Source organism: Tachypleus tridentatus, chromosome 12 (assembly GCF_004210375.1).
Source record: "Tachypleus tridentatus isolate NWPU-2018 chromosome 12, ASM421037v1, whole genome shotgun sequence".
NCBI lineage: Eukaryota > Metazoa > Arthropoda > Merostomata > Xiphosura > Limulidae > Tachypleus > Tachypleus tridentatus.
Genome location: NC_134836.1, coordinates 107,461,988 through 107,484,168, shown reverse-complemented (window position 1 = coordinate 107,484,168; position 22,181 = coordinate 107,461,988). Strand labels below are relative to the sequence as shown.

Here is a 22,181-nt window from a genome sequence, read left to right as displayed (position 1 = left end):
GCTCAATGTGGCACTACTTTAAAGCAAACAAACAAATTTACCAAAAATCCCAGATGGAATTATAACCTCCTTATATTAGGGTTTTTGGGTAATTCGTGTCACTGGTTTTGATTTGAAATCATTTTGGGCCCAGCATGGCCAAGCATGTTAAGGCGTTTGACTCGTAATCCGAGGGTCGCGGGTTCGAATCCCGGTCGCATGAAACATGCTCGCCATTTCAGCCGTGGAAGCGTTATAATGTGACGGTCAATCCCAATATTCTTTGGTAAAAGAATAGCCCAAGAGTTGGCGGTGGATGATTATGACTAGCTGCCTTCCCTCTAGTCTTACACTGCTATATTAGGGACGGCTAGCGCAGATAGCCCTCGTGTTGCTTTGCGCGAAATTCAAAAACAAACAATTATTAGCCCCCTAGTGGCATAGCAGTAAGTCTGTGGGCGTATATCTAAAAACAGGGTTTTGGTACCCGTGGCTAGTACTGTGTGTGTGTAGCTTTGTGCGTAACTGCAGAAAAACAAATAGAATAATAATAAATACCATATTTTACTAATAAATGTCGTTTATCTCATCAGGTGTAATTATGAATTAGTTATATTTCTTTCATGTGAATACGCCAAATCCAGGCTGCGATTTCTTACTTTGGTTTTAACATATATAGCTTAGATTACTTAAGTTAATGTCTTAACGCAATACGAAAAATCAAATGTATAAAAAATTTCAGTATTCAGGTACGATTAACAGTATTTTTGCTGAAGTTTTAGATAATTACGATAATTCATTATTAGTTGGCGAATAATTCTAGCATTTCGCCACACTTTCGAAACTAATCCCAATACAAGTATCGAGTGCTTGCTCCTCAGAACTACTTAAAAACAAATCAATAATGGATGATCACTGTGTGGGTTTGTTAAACCATCGAAAACGTATTATGGTACGCTACGTTTTTAAATTATTTCCCTCTTGTCGTGACTCGTTATCAGGAACGGTAAAAGGGACATAATCGTAACCGTGATAGTTCTGAATTTCATTACAAACGTAGTTATCTACTGTACAGGCAGATGAAGTTGTGGTTCTTGTTTTGAATTAAGCACAAAGCTACAAAAAGGGCTAGCTCTGCTCTGCCCACCACAAGTATCGAAACCCGGTTTTTAGCGTTATAAGTCCGCAGACATACCGCTGAGCCACTGGGGGACCAGTTAGCGGCTCAACAGGAACTCTGAGTTTCCACATAAGTACAGATCAGAATTTCAACAAAGCAAAGTTCCAAAGTTGAGCAACTCACCAATAACAGTAGAACATTCGGAGCATGCATAAATGAGCCAATTTCTTCGTCTCTCTCTCTCTCTCTCACACACACTTTATTTCTCTGTCTCTCGATATGTGTGTTAAATTAAGATTGGTCAACACACATATTACTTACACCTCTATAATTCAGTCGGTATTCTACGACAAAAAGTTGACAAATCGCGACCTTCTAGAACATTCTGAGGCTTTTTGGGAAAGTGGGGATCTGCGTGTGTGTGTGTGTGTCAAAGGTTGAAACGTGTTTTATGTTGAATAACATGGGTTTTTATTTTATACATGATTAGCAAATAATTCGGCATGGTCAGATGGTTAGGGCGCTTGACTCGTAATCTGAGGGGCACGAGTGCGAATCCCCGTCACAACAAACATTTTCGCTCTTTCAGCCCTAGGGGCGTTATAACGTTATAATTAATTCCACTACTTGTTGGTAAAAGAGTAGTCTAAGAGTTGGTGGTGGGTGGTAACGACTAGCAGCATTTCTTCTAGTCTTATACTACTAAATTAGTGGCGAATAGCGTAGATAGCCCTCGTGTATCTTTGCACAAAATTAAAAACAAACATTAACGAATACATTTTTAAGGTGCTGTAAGATTCGATCACATATGATCAAACTTCATACGATAGTCTGATTTAAGTACAATTCAATAGGTGGATTTTGGCTTACTTTTGAACGACTATAATCAAAGCACGCGCGACTACACTGCCCAGAAATCTCACGGGATCACGTGGAACCCATATTATTCCAATCTAGCGTGCGTGCATCGCGTGACCTATCTGCTGACTGTGTAAATGGTCCCGCAACGTAATCCGTTTAAATATGAAGCAATTACGTTTCTTAAAATAAAATAAAAAACGTTTCCTGTCTCCATTGATTCCCAATAGTAGGCCTAAGTATATCATTGACCGGTTTGGTCTGCATGGGACTAATACAATCATTTTGTTTAAACTTGTGAACAGAAGAGTAGCAAAACACACGCGAAAATCCAGAAACACTAAAACAAAACTGAAAGTTGAAAAGCTATATGTTTTCATATCTCGTTAGCTGTAAAGTTATACTGTAACGAAAAGATGCATTTTCGAATTAATTCACCGATTTATTTTTGCACATTAATCACGAGTTTAAATCTAAAATTGTAATTAAGCTCTTATTTATATTTACATAACAGCCAGTAAAAACGACACCGAATTCCCTTACCGCATGTTATGATGTTAAGTTATACTTGTTAAAATTTTCTAACCGTTGTGTAACTGGCTTTGAAATGCTCATTAATCATCAAAATGCACTTAGCGCTGTGGGTGTGAAGTATTTTTGCGGACACGCAATGGTGTTAATTACTAAAATAATCGTGTAAAATCAGCTAAAATTAGCGTAGTTTATTTTCTCGACTACAAAGAATCTCTAAGCTGGAGTGTTAATTAGGCCTAGCTGCATTTAATTACACTGATCCCAATATGTGAGCTCTAGTAATTATAATTTTTGGATAGTTCTTTGAACGTTCTCAAGGAACCTTGTATTGTTGTTTTTTTTGTTTTGTTTCACTATTATCACCTATTTGTATATAAAGTGTTTCTAAGAATATATTTATTTTGAATCCATAATTAGCTGAAACTAATTAAGCTGTGAAATTACTAGAAGAGTATAAACATATATTTCTATATAATTATGTTATCTTCATTATTGTTTTATAGTGCTGATTTTAATCGCCTATTAACAATTAATGTAATTAATAGTATTGAGCTATTTATTTTATTATATATACGCACACATATATACAATGAGAAACTTAAAAAAACACGTAATTAAACATTTTATGTACATAAACTATTCAGTAAGACATATATCTGTGAACATAAAGGGATTATATTGACGTTTAATTCTGGCAGATAATCATGCTAATTAATTCAAACACTTTGTTTTTCTCAGTTTGAACTCTTTTTCAAATACAACGCCATCTATAGTGGTATGTATTTATTGCTTGATGTTAAGGGATGTTAGACTCGATCAAGGGGGGAGTCGCTGGTTTTGAAGATATTTGCTATCTTGTTTAGTTTTAATAGTTTGGTCCTCAATTAAATTATCATGCAATTTCTTTGACGATTGATCTAACTGTAGAGAAAAATGTATTCATTGATTCTATGAAATTAACAGTAGATCCAATAAAAGTAAAGAACACCAGGTGGTTGAGAGCAGTGAAATGCAGTAAACGTTTGCTTTACGTTTCATAGTTTCGTCAAAATTATTTTACAGTTTAACGAAACGTGATTTTTTATTTCGGTATGTAATACTGTAGCTTGAATTATATATGTATTATATTGTAACTTTTTTAACGGCCCCATTTCATGTTTAAGCTCTACATTTCTATATACGTTGAAGTGATACATTTTTAACAAGCTTTATTTAGACCTTAATATTAGTCGAGCTCTTACTATCATAGTACTTTCCGCTCTTTTCCGACGATGCTTAAGTGTACTAACACTGACATTGTTGGTCTACCAAACCTGTAAATTATATAGGTTAATAAACAAAGAGCACTCACCCTACAAGCGAGGAAATTAATAGTCATGTGCTCATGTTTGCTCTGCTATTGAATGTTCTCTAATGTAACGATCTGGCCATCTGTCGCCGTTCAGCATAACTTTGAAAGCTTTTGTGAAGGCCAGAGCCCACATGTAAGGGTACACAATACAAGTCCACCTGTAGAGACAATTGTTTATTTTGAATACACCTACGCGCTTTCGAACTCGTGGCAGTACAGTTCAAAAAATCATTCCTGGAAGTCGAATCACATGTCTCTTATAAAGATCTTCATACAACGCTAGAGAAGAAGCATTTTAAAAAAAAATAGGGTTCGAAGTTGGGATAAAAATGGTAAGACATAAAAAGTAAAAACAAAGGAACCGTGTATTTTTTTTAAAAGGCGTTAAACGTTATTCTATTAGAATACTATTAGTTTGTTGTTGTTTTTTAACCCACAACGTTACCTTAAATAGTTTTCTGGCATTTATTACATTAAATTGTTTTCCTAAAAGTTTAAATTAAATGTGTCGTGTAGTTTTAAACTGCGTTTTTTAAAAAGTTTGTTCTTAAATGGCGCTACAAGTTTGCATCCAAGTTAAGTTTAAACGCAAAGTTAAATAAGAAGGAAGATATATTTAATACACTTCAGTCTTGTGTTATAGCTAGTTTTAGGCTTCACATGGATAGTCCTATGGGATAAAATAAGAAAATACTTTGGAAGTAGATTACAGGTCTGTGTTGTAACTACGCTAGCATTTGTCTTTAATTACACAATGTAACGTCTCAATTGGGGTAAAGTATTGCCTTGAATAGACGTTACTTTAATTTCACTCTTTACCACCAGTGCCATAGATTAAAAATTAATGACGTCATTAAAACATTTACAAGATTTTAATCTTATAATTACGTTGTGAATTTTTCACGAAAGCTTTTTCTTGATTAAAGTACCACCAGAATTTTTAAAGTACTTCTAAACAAACATTGGATTTAAAAATATATATATTTTGTTTTTAATATAAACCTTTACTTCGTTTCTTATTAAGTGTCCGACTCGAAAAAAATGGAGTATTGTAACAGTTTTCGAGTTACGGGATACAGTTGGAGTACTTGTTGTGAATTTATTATTATTATTATTATGCCTCTCGATTCCATGAAGAAACATAGGGCCGCAATCACTTGCGGATTCATTAACAGGCTGGTTTTTTAAGTGAGCAGATTGTTAGCCTACTGCACAACCCCCAACCAGGAGGAGAAACCTTAGCCGTCCCTAATTTTGCAGTGTAAGACTAGAGGGAATGCAGCTAGTCATCACCACCCACCGCCAACCCTTGGGCTACTATTTTACTAACGAATAGTGGGATTGACCGTCACATTATAACGCCCCCACGGCTGGGAGGGCGAGCATGTTCAGCGCGACGCGGATGCGAACCCGCGACCCTCAGATTACGAGTCGCACGCCTTACGCGCTCGGGCACTGTTCTGAATTAGTGGTAGTAATATCGGAAGTTACTTATTTCGCTCAAAGCCCATTACGCCTACGCACTTCTGCGTATCTTATTAAGTTGCATATAATATACGAGGTCTGTTCAAAAAATACGCGGACTGACGTCATAAAACAAAATGTACTTTATTTAGAAGTTACAGGTCTGGGACCCCTTCAAAGTACTCTCCTCCCCAACGCACACACTTATCCCAACGGTGTTTCCACTTGTTGAAACAGTCCTGGTACGCTTCTTTTGTGATGTCCTCCAGCTCCTTCGTCGCATTTGTCTTAATCTCGGGAATCGTCTCAAATCTTCTTCCTTTCAAGGGTCTTTTGAGTTTAAGGAACAAGAAAAAATCGCAAGGAGCAAGGTCAGGTGAGTAGGGGGGTGGGGAAGAACAGTGATCGAGTGTTTGGCCAAAAACTCACAAGTTCTGAGGGCTGAATTTCGCAGCAACGCTGGGCATCTGCAATTTTTCGGTCAAAATCTCGTAACAAGATCCAACTGAAGTCTACATGTTCCATGTGTATTGGAATGTTCACTAAAACTATCCTGGTGAAACTCTCTTTCTGTAATTCAGTAGTGTTGTACAGCAAAGCCGGTTTTACAGTGTTTTTAACTCAGTTTTTAAATAATGAATCGTTAATCATCTGTTGTTTACATATTATTTCTATCAACCATTTGCATATCGGCAAAAAGGAATAAGATTAGTATTTTGCAGTAAACACAACATATTATTTCGATCTTAACTAAATATTAATTGTAAATGTTTAGGTCGTATTAACACATTCCTAAACCATAAATATACGATATACTACAAACACGTACCAAAACCCATCTATCCCTTGCCTCCCCAGCCGTCACTGAATGATATTCGTTTCGAGGAATTTCGCATCCCATCATTCAGAATAGAAGCCAATTGAAAGCGCGAGACTAGGCTTTTAATAGTAGAATATAGTATACTGTATATATGTTTTGTTTTTTTAGTTTTCTTCTATTTACAACAACTAAAAAAACATACATTTTTTTTATTGTAAGCCACAAAACAGGCCTACAGAGTCATAACGTTTAACCAATAGGCTAACAGTTGTTCAATAGGTATAATTCCTAACCTTCTGCTCCGTAAAGGTGCGATTTAAGCTGTTAAGTAGTTTTAATATCGCAAGGAATATTTTTGTGTGGTTTCCTTAAATAACTATACAGCTGGCGTATTCCATTATACGACATAACCCATCTGCTCCATCAGATAACGCATGTTTTCTTAGCCCGATTATCAGGGCGCTTGACTCACAATCTGAGGGTCGAGGGTTCGAATACCTGTACAACCAAACATGCTCCCCCTTTCAACCATGCGAACGTTATAATGTGACAGATAATCCCTCTATTCGTTCTTTAAAAGCACCTTAAAAGATTGCGGTGGATGGTAATGACTATCCATCTTCCCTCTAATCTTTCACTACTATATTAGGGACGACGAGTTCAGATATCCCTAAAGTATGTTTACGCGAAATTCAAACCAAACCCATGCACTCCATTAAACCATAACATAAATCACGTATTCCATTATGCAATATAACCGAAAAACTTCATTAAACAACAACGTACTTCGTGTATTCCGTTATATAAAATAACCCAGGTATCTCATTAAGCAACAACAAAACTTGCGTATTTCGTTATATAAACACGAGCCTTCCATTAAATAAGATATAAGCCGTGTATTCTATTAAATACTGTGCTGGTGCATTCTTCGTATAATAATATCTGTACAAGTTTCATGACGTCACAAAAGTTTAAAGGTACTACTTTCGTGCAACAGAAAAATTGCTATAAATGTATTACTACGCTTCGTAGAACAATATACGATGCAAGAAATAAAACTGTGAGCCGGTGGTGAGATTCCGAAATAATAATATGCACACAGAATGGAAAAGAATAAAACTTAAAATCACAATATTTTTCTCCAGTTGTAGCCGGTTTCATAGCTTCATGAATACACTCCAATACTAACGTTTTAACACGCGCCGCAACATGCCTGTGCAAATCGTATTAGGATATACTACTCTAAGCATATGTGCAGTTTCATACGCGTGTACTTACTTTGTTTCTACTAGTTCAAACACACAGTTAAATGTGGTTTCAGAACTGATACTGTGTCTCGTGCTCATAACTCACGCTAAATTTAAGGTGTCACCTTCTTGCCTGTTTTCTATTTTATTTATAACAGTTAATTTTTATATGTAAGCACACTAAATAATCCCTGAAACAGCTGAAGCAGATGTCTGTCCGTTGTCATGTTTTTATCGCGTGCATGTGCTCTGCAAACGCTGAAACTAACTGGCATTAATTTCTGCCATAAGTGTTTTTATCTGCCTCACCTTAAGTACCTCCACCACCCCTACTAAACACTTGCGTTTCCTCGTTGAGTTAATTGTTTGTTTTCGCTTACTTTTATGACCTGTAATTATATCGTTGACGTCCAGTTGGAAGGGTAACTTCCTTCTGAAAACGATAATTTATCCCTCGACTTATTCTTGCTAAATGAAAACTGTGCTTGTATGTAGGAGATATTTGTTTGTTACTCTAAGCGCAACGCTGTGAAGTGGGCCATCTGTTCTGTGCTCACAGTGGTTATCGAAACAGTGTTTAGCGTTGTGAGCCTAGCCATTGGATAAGTATGTGACGTAAGTCAGTCATGGTGTGTGTGTGTGTGTGTGTATATATGTACTTAAACATATGTTTACATATTTAACTATACACGGTAGATATGTGATCTGTCTCATATCGATTAAATTTTGAAGTATTAATTCCAGAATATGTAATGAAAAAAATCCATTGACAACATATTATTAAAGCAAAATTTTGATTTCTACATCACATTAATTTTTTTTTGTTTATGAACAAGTCAATATTGCCAGTAATATTACAACAAACTTATCTCTTCGTGATTAGAGATAAAGCAAGAAATAGTAAAATCGATTCTAAACTCTTGTGCATTGGTAAGTAAATACTGCCAACTTCAAGAACTTTGTCACTAAGTGTGGTAATTTATTAATTATGACCCGTTAAAATCGTAAAAATTCTTCCAGCAGTTGTATAATATTAATTTAAAGGTATATCTATTTTAAAATACTCCCTCGGTTTCGATATGATATAATAATAATAATAAATGTTTTCGGTCCATTTACTTCAGCCAATGAAAAATTAGAGGCCTTTTTCCCTGGTCCTCCAGAACCCGTTAAGTAAGAACAGTGACGTCAGAAACAAATCATAAGATCGCTATAGTTTATTTGTTCCGAGGACATCGTTCAGATAACGTGTTGACTAGTGCAGCAAAATCTAATAAAACCACACAGAAAGTTCTGGAAAAAAATATAATTCTGTAGTAAGTACTCTTGAGTATTTCCGGAGACCAACATAAATCGATTCCGTTTTCACGCCCGCCATGTTTTGTTAATACAAAAACGATGGTATTGGTAGCGAGAATCGTATAAAGGTAATTCTAGGGTACCAATCTCTCGTTTATCTAAAATCAGTTAGTGTGAAATTGAAACGAAGTTGAAAAGAAACTCGACTAAAATCAGTTTTCATCTTTGCACGTAGAAGATCATTTTTCCAGCGAAACTCGCTGAACTGTACATGAACTGTAGTTTTCCAAATCAATGTGAGGCCGGAAGTTGTACGCGTACACTTGGTCCGCCATTGTACACAGAACCTGCGACTTTTGAATTACGCATGCGCAATGAATGCACATATCGGCTGGTTAAATAAAAATCGTTATAAATTATTATGACTGATTTTAAGATGGAGCCTTGGCTGTTTTCGTTTCAAGAGACCCTAAATTAATGTAATAGGTCGAAAATAAATATGGAAAGATCGCTGGATTTGATAAAGAAATTATTTTAATGATAAATCTACAATAATTTATATTTATTCGAAAGGTATTTCTTCATAAGAGTTAAAATACAATGAAAAATGTGATTTGTGCTAAGACTTAATTTCACTGAATGCGTGCATGTTTGAACGAACAACATTTAAAAACACTAACAGTAAGTAGAACTGCTTAATACACAAGTTATTAAAACTATCTGGTAGTAAAACAATTTTTCTTGTGGCCAGATGGGTTAAGAAGTTCGACTCGTCATTTGAGGGTTGCGGGTTCGAATCTCCATCGCACCAAACATGCTCGCCCCTTTCAGCCGTGGGGGCGTTATAATATCATGGTCAGTCACACTATTCATTGATAAAAGAGTAGCCCAAGAGTCGACGGTGAATGGTAATGACTAGCTGCCTTCCCTCTAGTGTTACACTGCTAAATTAGGGACCGCTAGTGCAGATAGACCTCGTGTAGCTTTGCGCAAAATTCAAAAACAAACAAATCTGTTTACGTGTAAACACCGAGATAACATGTCACATATACATGAAACACTTTCATGTGTTTGTGTGACATGGGGGAAGGGGGTCATGTTGTGCTTTTCCTTCTGTTTTAAAGATGCATGTGTGTGTAAAAATAACGTTTGTCTACAATATAATGATATGTATTTAAAGTTTATGCTGTCACAAAAGCTTAAAAGCGCTACTTTCGTGCAATAGCATAATTGTTATAAATGAACAGCTGCACGTAATAGTACAATATATGTACCCTTACGATCGTAAAATTGTTGTTTATTAAGTGGATTGGATTCGCGTATATATATATTTTTTTAAAATTTGAAAACATACTCTTGGCTACGATGGGACATAATAATAATACACGATTTCAACTTATTTTATTTAACCAATTAAAAACTTGAAGTTCTTCTCATTAGCCTTCGATGTAACTCGGTGAGAAGAACAAAGCCCGAGCTCCAGATTAAATGTGTTTTTGACAGAGAAATTCGTTCTACTGTTTCCACACATGTCAAATCTATTGTAAAAATATATCATTTCCAAACTGATTGAATAAGATTTGTTGTAGGTTAAATTAAAAGAGCCTAAATGTTTTTGTTTTACTTTCTAGAAACTACACAAAGAAACTAATAATTGAAGCCGTCTGCTATCTGTTACAATACGGTTGCGTATACAGATCTCTTCAATATTTCTTGAGTGAATAAATACAGACTAAAACATTTATGAAAAATAACAAAAAATCCCTCCATATTTCTAAAACCAGAAATATAGCAGCTAGCTTCATGTAATGAATAGCGTACTACAAGTCATAAGTTATTAGGGTATGCGATGAAGTATTGCTCACGTTGTAAAACAGAGATGTAAAGACATGGCGTCTCTTAAATGATGCAAAATAATGATGCTGGTGTGTGAAACAACTGGTATCATACAGCGAAAGTTAGTACATAACATTAAATATATGCATTGGCTTTTATCAGACACAGCTTTAAATAAAAAGACGTTACTTAACTTTTTGTATTAGCTTCTTGTCAGAGTAACTGCTTTGGTCTTTGTTGTTCTGCTAAGGATTTTCAAAATAGAAATGTATAAGTGGCTGAGAAAAATAACCAATGATAAGATTGTAGCAAATCAAGAATTATCAGCCTTCAAATAGCATTTTTACTTGGAAAACAAACTTTAATTCTGGATGTTTCATACTGTGTACCTCAAATATTAAATCCTGATTTTTCATACTGCGTACAACGAGCATTAAATCTGTTTTATTCATACTGCATAAAATACACTTTAGATCTGAACTATTCATAACGTATACAACAAACCTGAAATCCGGGTTGTTTCTTTGTTTTATTTTCGCGCAAAGCTATAAAAAGGCTGTCTGCGACAGCCATCCCTAATTTAGCAATGGGAAGGCATCTATCTAGTCATCATCGGCTACCACCAAATCTTTGGCTACTCTTTTACCAATGAATAATGGGATTGAACCTCACAATGTAACGCCCCTACGGCTGAAAGGACGAGCATGTTTGATGGGACGGTTACGAGTCAAGCGCCCTAACCACCTGGCCATGTTAGGCTCTTAAATCAGGATTGTTTATATTTCATGAAATTAAATTGTGATTCCTGATGAATAAGGCCCGGCATGGCCAGGTGGTAAAGGCGCTCAACTCGTAATCCGAGGGTCGCGGGTTCGAATCCCTATCACACCAAACATGCCCGCCCTTTCAACCGTGGGGGCATTATGATGTAACGATCAATCCCACTATTCGTTGGTAAAAGAGTGGCCAGGAAGCCATTTTCTTCAGCTTGAAAGTTAGTCTGGTGTGTACTGCTAAAGGTTTTGATTTACAATATTTATGATGATAATAAATCGTGTTGAAAATCAGTTATCATTCAAAAGACTTACTTCAAAACCAATAACGAGACGCCAAATACACTTCTGAGTGTTATAAGTACTCTCCGCTTCGAAATGAAACGAAAAGTTTTATAGCTTTTAGTAAACATTACTCGTATAAATTCTCCATCGTCCAAAATAACTTATGTTGCGATTTTTGTAGCAATGATCAACCACGAGATACTGAAAGAAACTGTAACCCAGAGCTCACAGTTCTTTTAATAGGCTTAAGTTATTCACTGTAACCTATAAATGTGCAAGTTCATATCTGTTTAAATAGGCTTAACATAATGCTTCTGTTCACTAACTTGGTATGTATTATGTACTACTTAATATTGTGTGAGATTGGAAAAGCGAGTTTGCAGGCTTTACAAATAACAGTAGAATTACATTTATTGTAACACGATAGAATACATTGATAACGTTTTATCATCGTGTAATTATTTATTTCTCACATTATTATGCTAAATGATCTTTGTAACCCCAATAATTGATTATCTTCACAATTATAACTTACGGAACTAGAGATGTTCAATTAGTCGTCGTTTTCGTTTTTCTTCATAACCAGCGGAAGATACGAGGGCCGCCACCTGGAGGAAAGTACTTCCATCATAATTACTACTACTCGTGTTCTTTTGTACATTAATGTTGTCGGCCGTCGCAGGCCTTTGCCATAATTAGATTAATTAATGGAACTCTGAGCTGAGGTTTATGCTGCTCACTGTGAAGTAGGTGCACAGCCGGTTCAGACGTCACTTAATTTGCATCTAATTCGAAGATATTTCGCCTAGTGTATAACCTCATTCTCCTGGTACATTAATTGCGTTTTAGATTCAGCTATATTTCTTTATAAAATGCACTATTTTCTGCTTAGAGAAATTATTAAATTTTCATTAGAATTTTCGTTTCTTGTTAATGTTTTTTTTCTTGTTCTCGTGCAATGTTTTCCTTTATTATAATATGTTTATTTATTATTTCTATACGTTATATTAGTCGCAAAACTTATCATTCATACTGTATGAAATATTTTACATTTTCCTTACCATAGTGTACAGTGTGTTCAGTCTCATAATTGCATTTTTTTTCTTTCACAGCAAAAACTATTAGCTTTGTATAACGATTTAAGAAAAATCTACACTAAGCTGTCCTTCATTCTTGTAGACATAAAGCTCACTCCCACTGCAGTGGCCCGGCATGGCCAAGCGTGTTAAGGCGTGCCACTCGTAATCAGAGGGTCGCGGGTTCGCCAAACATGCTCGCCCTTTCAGCCGTGGGGGCGTTATAACGTGACGGTCAATCCCACTATTCCTTGGTAAAAGAGTAGTCCAAGAGTTGGCGGTGGGTGGTGATGACTAGCTGCCTTCCCTCTAGTCTTACACTACTAAGTTAGGGACGGCTAGCACAGATAGCTCTGGAGTAGCTTTGTGCGAAATTCAAGAACAAACAAAACAAACAAATTTATCGGCCCGGCATGGCTAGGTGGGTTAAGGCGTGCGACTCGTAATCTGAGGGTCGCGGGTTCGCATCCCCGTCGCGCCAAACATGCTCGCCCTTTCAGCCGTGGGGGCGTTATAATGTGACGGTCAATCCCACTATTCCTTGGTAAAAGAGTAGCTCAAGAGTTGGCGGTGGGTGGTGATGACAAGCTGCCTTCCCTCTAGTCTTGGACTACTAAATTAGGGACGGCTAGCACAGATAGCCCTCGAGTAGCTTTGTGCGAAATTCAAGAACAAACAAAACAAACAAACCGACTGCAGTCTCTATGGCTGACTTAGTTCTTGGTATGGGATTTATGAACTAATACGAGAAAGATGTGTTTCACACTTTTCATCTTGATACACTACTGCTCTTGAACCTCATAAACCAAATCACTTTGGGTTTTTTCCTACAAATATTTTTTGTATTTGTGGTGAGAGACGTAGAAGTTAGAGGGTGGGGGTTACTTAATTCTAAGTTTAGTATCCTTTCCGTCTTATCTTTAATCTGTTTCATGCTTACTTTAGTTGTTTTTTCAGACTTCTGCCTGATATAAGTGAAAGAACTCCTCTTAGGGCTGTTTCGTTCTTTTGTCAAGTTTCCTCAGGTACGTAGAAAGTTTTATACGTGATACTAAGTCTATACATAATTTTACCGTCACGAGTTATGCAAATATTTCTATGCTCTTGCGCATCTGACCAGTTAATTATTCACAAGCACGTGATGAACCACAAAGAAGAATGAAATAGACAATGCACGTGTTCGGATATTGCAACACGTGCTTTTCTCAACATACCGGAAAAATACGAATTATTTCTGAAATTCTACATCCTTAACACGTGTTTTGACTTTTCAACATTTAGTTACTTTCATTCTTCTACAAACAATAACAGAAAGTTTTAGGCCCTAAATTCCAATATCAGCCGTCTCGTTTTATTAGGCTTCAATCACCACTTTCGTACTGGATTTAACCAAAACCGAAAGAATTCGCCATGATTACAATAAAACTAACAACAAACTGGCGCCAAAATGGATTTTTCGTTTTTTGTGTTCGTTTACTTTCTATACTCTAACGTATGTTTTAAAAAGGAAGAGTGCTCTATTTGTTCTCAATTCTGACTCGAACACTTTCCTCGCCTCTGCTGACTAAGCGATGAATAGTATACGAATCAGTGTTTCCTCTCGTTTTCTCATTCCTATTCTCAAAATATTTAAGGTAAACTAATGTAAATGTAAACATTGGCATTGTATTTGTACCGAATGTTTAATCTATACAGATGTAATAGAACTTTCTCTTGTCTGTTGTGTACGTCCTTGTAACTATATCGCAAAGTGTGGATGAATCTTCACCAAAATTAATATGGGATTCACCAGGTCCATGTGAGATAACTTACAATCTTTCAGTTTTAAATTTTGTGTTTTGCAGTTCTTATGGGCAGTTTTGAATCTTTTAACGATTACACATAAAGGAAGCAACGTTTCATGTCCTAAGACAACCTTTCGTTAATTATAAATATACCTAACTTCAGTCTTTTGGACGGTAATCCCAGCTAGTTGACATCTGTGTATGTGTCTATATATATATATATATATATATACACTGCTGGCCAAAATAGTACTACGAATCTTGTTTATTGTTCATATGTGAATTTAATACGAATGTAACTTTTATCCAGTGTAATTTTATAACAGACTAACAAAACACGCCGTTCTTAATAGCCTAAAGAAGGGCTCATTTAAAACTTTTCTAATAGAGCTAATACTTCTGAAAGTTCGAAAACATAAATAATAGAATTCACCATACTGATGAGTCAACCTGCGTTTCGTGCAATAATTCATTAAAGTTGTGGAAAGTTACAACCGATGCATAGTATTTGAAAATCATGGCTCGCCTTTACGTGAGTTGCAATTCATCCCTAACAAGCCACGGGGGACCTCGCTTCCGATAAATGGCATTCATAAATATCAAGTCCGCCGCAGAATTGGCGCTTTAATTGCCTTGTCTTCTTTGCATAGCTCGTTGACCAGGAAAATCACTTCATTGCTCAGCGAACATTTTGTAATAGAAGAGGAGTAGGCGGAAGGGGTCTGAAGGGACAAGTAGGATTACGACAAGCATTAAGAGTTTCTTCGTATATTGTGCAGTTGAATGGAAGGTCGAGGATCCACCTTATCCAGTCCTTTAGTGCCGTTATTTCTTGGCTATAAATTCCTGAAATGAAAGAACCCGTTAGTAGGGGAGAGAATTAATGGGCCAACGCTTTGAGTTTGCAATAGCAAACAACATTTTCACTTATGCATGACTTGACTCGGATCAAGCTGCCTTGCTCTAATGAAGCTACAGAACATACGGCTGGGCTGTTCTAGACTGCGTTTTTTTCGTGACTTCACCATTCTTTCCGCAAAGGCATCCATTTGTTGTATCATAAATTAGCCGAAATATTAAGACGTTCAACATGGAAATAGACTCTATTGGATTAAATTGAATTGTATTTTGGAAACAGAAGCATTCGATGCGCAGTAACGTAGAAAAAGAAAATAATTGTTCTCGATTTCTCGCAGCGAAAATATGATGTTAAATGGTGCATAGCATTGTCACATTACAAGTGACAGTGTAATCTTGAAAATTCGTATTCCAGTAATAAATACTTACAGTATATAGAAACTACTTTAGCGGTGATAAGAAATTGCATTACTTTCCTAAAATAAACATTTTTGTAGTATTGTAGTAATGCTGTTGTTAAGCACAAAGCTACACAATGGGCTATCTGTGCTTTGCCCACCACCGATATCGAAACCCGGTTTTTAGCGTTGTAAGTCCGCAGACATACCGCTGAGCCACTGGGGGGCTGTAGTAATGCATGACACCAATCCTTAAAAAAATGTTGGAAATTACTCAAACAACTAGTATCGTCATAACCAATAATGCTGTCTTATACACGTAATCCAAGAACTAGGTCCATGTGCTTCATATATATACTAGACATTACATTTTTCTTACAAACTGGAAATGTAGGCCTATCAACTCGGTTTGAAACTACTGCAATGTATGCATAGACCTATAACAAGGCGATCTGGAACCGGCACTACAACGTGAGATGAAGGCCTGTAAAATAATAGTTGTTTGAAAATGGCGCCATAGCGTGAGGGGTGGACCAGTGTCAAAGCAGTTTAAAACTGATACGAAAACGGCAGATGTAAGTTTCTAACAAAGTTGTTTAAAACTGTTGCTACAACCAATAGGAAAATGTCTACGAAATATGACCTTTATGGCAAATTTAGGGATAATTAATTTTCATGTGATACTTCTTCCAGAGAGTTTGTTTTTGAATTTCGCGCACAGCTACACGAGGGTTATCTGCGCTAGCCGTCCCTAACTTAGCAGTGTAAGACTGGAGGGAAGGCAGTTAGTCATCACCACCCACGTCCAACTCTTGGGCTACTCTTTTAACAACGAATAGTGGGACTGACCGACACATTATAACGCCCCTACGGCTAAAAGGGCGAGCATGTTTTGCATCCAGAAAGAATATAATTTCACTGAAATATAGGAGCCTATTTTTACGAAATCTGATTAATATACGTCATTAATTTTTGTTTTGCCATTAATTCAACAAATGGAAATACTGAAGAAATACGTAATTATGAATTTTTTTGTGGAAAAGAAAGTATAAAAATAATCTGAATACTATTTGCTAATTTTTACTATTTAAGTTTCGCACTCTTTAAAGGGACGGGTTTTTTTTTACAAAGGAAATCAATGTAATTTGTTATGTTTAATAGTATGTGCTTAGTTTAAACTGTACGCAAAGTCTTTTCCACCATGAAAAACGCTGGCTTAATGGTAAACCAGAAATAATAATATACACATCATTTCAGGCGGTATTCGAAGCAATTGTACCATTTGCGAGAGATTAGATGAACACGTTTGAGTTTGGTCTTAAGCGAATTGTGGAGTTGCCAGGCACGAAATATATATAAAATATATATAAAATCATAGCCTGGTTATCAAATATATATAAAATCATAGCCTGGTTATCCAGATAGTCAGATGATTTGTCTCATTACACTGTGTAACAAATATTTTACTTTTTCATGTTCCCTGGCAGAAAATGTGTTATTTTCAGTTGTTTATGCCGAAAGTAAATGGAAAAGACCTATTTTTCTCTTCAAACTTTGCTTTTGAGACCTGGAAGCGTATATCGAAAACGTGGGTGGGGACTATATTTGGGGGCTGATACGTGAAAGTTATTTACATTACAGTCGCAAATCTCGAGAAACTACTCACTTCTAAACATTTTTGTTCATTTTTGTATAAACTTTAGTATAAATACATGTAAATGTTGTTTTATTCAGACCTTATGTAAATGAAATGTGCAAATTTGCCCGTTTTTACATAGAAAATAGGTTAATTTCTAAATTTCATTATCCAGGTCACAAAAGCAAAGTTTGAAGTGAATAATGGCCGTTTTCTGTACTTTTACAACATAAGCAATTAAGAAATAACATATACTATCCAGGAACAACATTTGTGTTTACATGGTGTGAATTAGTGTTTCAGAAATCCTTATCGTAAAATTGCATTGCGATGATGAGAAAAGACGTTTCTCGTGATAGCTAATTTGACAACGAATAAAAAATTCTGATTTGATTTAGTAATATAGTGAACTTTGTCAAGAAAAGTAGGAAGAACTAGTTTTACTCTAACGATTGAACATAACTTTTTAATTCAGACATGGTAAACAATACATACCTCAGTGTCACCTTCTTATAATTCAGTGTAATTATGCTAATCATTACTGCGAAACAAATAACAAACTGTAAGTTAATGTTTTCCGAAAGCTAAACAGTTTTAGTCAAAACGTTATATTTTATCAAATGGAACAGGCCCAGGGTGACCAGGTGATTAGGGCGCTCGATTCGCAAGTTGCAAATTCGAGTCCCAGTTCCCCTGAAGATGTTTACCTCTTTTAGCCGTGGGGGCGTTATAACGTGACGATTAATCCCACTAGTCGTTAGTAAAAGAACAACGCAAGAATTGGCGGTCAGAAGTGATGACTAGTTGCCTTCTATCTAGTCTTTCACTTCTAAATTAGGGACGACAAGCGCAGATAATCCTCATGAATTTGTGCGCGAAATTCGACACAAACAATCTTAATCACGCTATGGTTTAATATGTAATAAAACAGAATATGGCCCGGCATGGCCAGGTGGTTGAAGCACTCAACTCGTAATCTGAGGGTCGCGGGTTCGAATCCCTGTCACTCCAAACTTGCTCGCACTTTCAGAGCGGTGGGGGTGTTATAATGTGACAATCAATTTCACTATACGTTGATAAAAGGGTAGCCCAAGAATTGGCGGTGGGTGGTGATGACTAGCTGCCTTCCCTCTATTCTTACTCTGCAAAATTAGGGACGGCCAGCGCAGATAGACTTTGTGTAGCTGTGCGCGAAATTCAACACAAATCATCCTTCATACGAGAAAGATGATCAGTTGTATGTGAGCTTTTATTTGAGAAGTTAATTATCCTGAAATACCTGTTCACAGTCGTTAAAATGATAGAGCTACGATAGGTTTAGTGATAATCCATTCAATGTCCACCTGGTGTTTTATTAATATACCAAAGAAAATTACTTTTTATTGAGAATTTGTTGTGAATAATTCGAGGATTTGGAAGAAACATTTTTGATTATTCCTGTGTAGATGATGTACGATTGAAATGGTTATATTCCATACCTATCGTATATGTGCGGCTAAACCTAAATGTGGAACAACACTTTGGCAGTAGTACTGGTATGAGCATATATAACGCTTTGTTTACTGACGCAGTGAATTCATTGGTTATGATCCATAAATGTGAAGACTATACCCAAAATTGGAAATACGTTGTCACGTGCTTACCTATAAAACAAACCGTCGTGCTCTTATGACGTGATGGCAATATGTATAATTGTTACGATATAAGAACCACGTTTAACAGCTAAATCACAATGACTCCCCAATGGCCCAGTGGTATGTTTGCGGAGTTATACTGTTAGAAACCGGGCTTCAATACCGCTGGTAGGCGGAGCACAGACAGCTCTTTGTGTAGCTTTGTTCATAATACAACAAACATTTATACCAATAATATAAAATAATTATAAAATAATCCTTGTCAATAGGTATATCCAAGATGTGAACTACAAGCTGCATCCGGGTTACTGGCTGATGTTTTGTGGATCATTGGATCATATAATGAACAGTAACAAAACAATTACAAAAAGTCTATAAGTAAGAAAAATATATTTAACTGTTATGTATTCACAAATACCGTTGTAATAATTTAACGAGAAGATAGGTAAGCTTATAATTATTTTTGGATGCTCGTGGATACATTTTGTTGATAGGAAATACTGTGAATCGCCTTCGTCACATTATATTAATTCAGACAAACTAACACAGCAGCTGCAAGTTTATTGTAAAGCATATTGTAACCTTTTAGGACTTCGCGTAGTTGCGTTTGTGGAACTTTGATTTCTTTTAACCTGAGTCTTGCTGGTATTTTTAGTGTTAAACGTATTGTTGTTCATGATGTCCATATCTTTTACATAAGATGTATTTTCAAAGATTGACCTCTAAGTAGCAATAATGTGCCAAGAATGTTCAGCAAAAAACTAAATGCCGTTCTTTTACTTTCGATATTTTTTAGTGTCGGGTTAGGAAGCGACGTGCTTTCAGGTAATAATTTGTTATTAGCGTCATCACGTATCAAGTTTTCCCGACAGGTGGCATGCAAGAAATTGGCAAATGCGAGTAACACTATTTGTTTGTTTTGTTTTTTCAAACCAAACCAAAAACATCTGTGATGATTGCAACTAATAGGTTTGGATAAATAGCCCTTCTCCCTTCCTCATTTAGTCCAAAATTAACACCGTGCATATATCACCTTAAAGGCAGTGTCTGTGCGGGCAACATTTTCAAACAACTGATGAACGCAATCGAACTGATAAGTCGACTCCCATTTTCTACTTAATGAGTATAATGAAGCTACGGAAGGATTAACGAAATAAATGCATCGTGTCTGATAGAGACCATCGTAAAATATCCTGTCTGGTTGTCCGTATTCTGAGCATTACTGAGGTACTTTTATTAGTTGTAAACTAATACGGTTGACCTAAATGAAATAAAATACTGTTGTTGTTTTTTTTTTCAGGAATATCTCGTGCATCTCTAACAAAACGTATTTCTGTGACTTCCACAGCTTGCCAATGAATAACATTTTGTTATTAATTCAAATTAAAGCAGGTCAAAGTTATATTATACACACACTCTATGTATACACATTATTAGCGTTATGGAATTATTAACATTTAAATACAAAAACATTTTAATAAAAAGAACAGTTATCTCAGAGATCGCCTGAAATAATGTATTCTATCTCTTTATCGAACGGTAACTGAAGATTTTACTATTTTTGCAGTAAATATTTGCATGATTTCTATCTCTAGATTATATTTTTATCACTCAGTATATTGTCTTACAGTTTTCATATGTTCGTTGTTGTTGTATTTACGTACCTCTCTTATCTAAATCTCCTGAAGACAGAGGCCATGTAAGTATTCAGCGTACACTACGTGATATATTTAACGTATTATTTAAGAATGAATATTAATAAGCCGTGTGTGTAATGGTTTCTTCATAGATGTATTATACGACAGAATTATTTTATCTATAGTGAACTTGGTCGTCTAAGAACATGGCCAGGTTATCCTCTACGTGAGAGTCCCGGATTCGAGTCTCCGTCACATCAAACATGTTGGCCTTTTCAGCCTTGAGGGTTATTATAATGTTACGGTTAATCCTACTGGTAAAAGAGTTGGCAGTGGGTGTTGGCGACTAGCTGCATTCCCTCCTGTCTTCTACTGATAAATTAGGGACGGCCAGCTCACATAGGCCTTGTGTAGCTTTGCGCGAAATTCAAAACGGAAAAACATCGCCTAAGACATTGTTCATCAAATGATATTTCTTATCCATAGATAGAGAGATGTTTCACTGGCTGTGTTGGCCAGAGATAAATAGAAAATTGGTTGACACTTATTACTGGGTCCATAAAAAAAAAAAGTTCCAAAATACACTTTGGTTTAAAATCTTCATTGGCAAGATTAACCTTACTTTAAAGAAACCACTTATATGTTTTTCTTGGTGTGATTTCGTCACACGCAAACCTAATTGCACCATCATTTTTAAAGCAAGCCCAGCATTGCTGTTGTAGTCAGTTTTAACTTCCAAGGATTTCTTTCATCCTGCTGGGAAAGATTTACGTGACAGATTAAAACCCTCACATTACCGAGCACCTGGAGTCTCTTTAATCACCACTTGTTTTCTTCGTGTATTAACACTAACGGTGTACTCTGCTGATCAAGTAATACGACTCGCTTTATCATTAGCGATGAAAACAATACTATGTTGAGATCAGGTGACAATTATGGTAGTTTTTCATCTTCGACACTGAATTTTGTTGGGAACTTCTTGTATGCCTAGATTACAACTGATTAGTTTGATTATGTAAGGTATTCAGTGTCCTTACTGTAATTATTGCCAGGATGGCTTTTATCCTTTCTTTAGGATAAATAATATGTATTTAAAGCGTAAGAGAAAGTGATTGTAAGTTAACTCTATGTAGAATGTATGAAAAGATAATAAAACATCTTGTTTTTACCTCTTTACATCAGTCCTTGGATTTATCGTGTTATTATTTGTGATGAAGTAAAAATGTATTCTTAAGACGGCTGGTATGGTTATTAAAACTTTAATTAAAAATAAAGTAGCGAACAACGTTTCGACCTTCTTAGGTCATCTTCATGTTAACATTGTTCTGTACTTTATTTTAATTAAAGTTTTAATACCCATACCAGCCATCTTGAGAAAACATTATCTTGTTATCAGTTTCTTCAAGGCGGGTTTCGTATACTGCCAAAGACATTCGTTTCTTCCAATAGAGTTTCTTTACGAGTTATTTGCACTGTATTTACGATTCATTGTTCTAACGATACTTGAACAGGAAAGGAATTAGAAGTATAATAACAGCTTTTAAAATACATACAATTATTTTTATCAACATAAAGTAAAACGATACACTACC

At 35.9% G+C, this 22,181-nt stretch overlaps 1 protein-coding gene across 1 annotated transcript in view; it reads left to right on the top strand.

Moving 5' to 3' along the window:
- The window catches only part of LOC143234288 (uncharacterized), a 218,350-nt gene extending 196,670 nt beyond the window's left edge, over nucleotides 1-21,680 (top strand). Inside the window, exon 4 of the transcript XR_013018578.1 lies at nucleotides 20,775-21,680. The gene's annotated coding sequence lies outside the window, so the exon portion shown is untranslated. The remainder of the gene's footprint in view (nucleotides 1-20,774) is intronic.
- The last annotated feature ends 501 nt before the right edge of the window (nucleotides 21,681-22,181 follow it).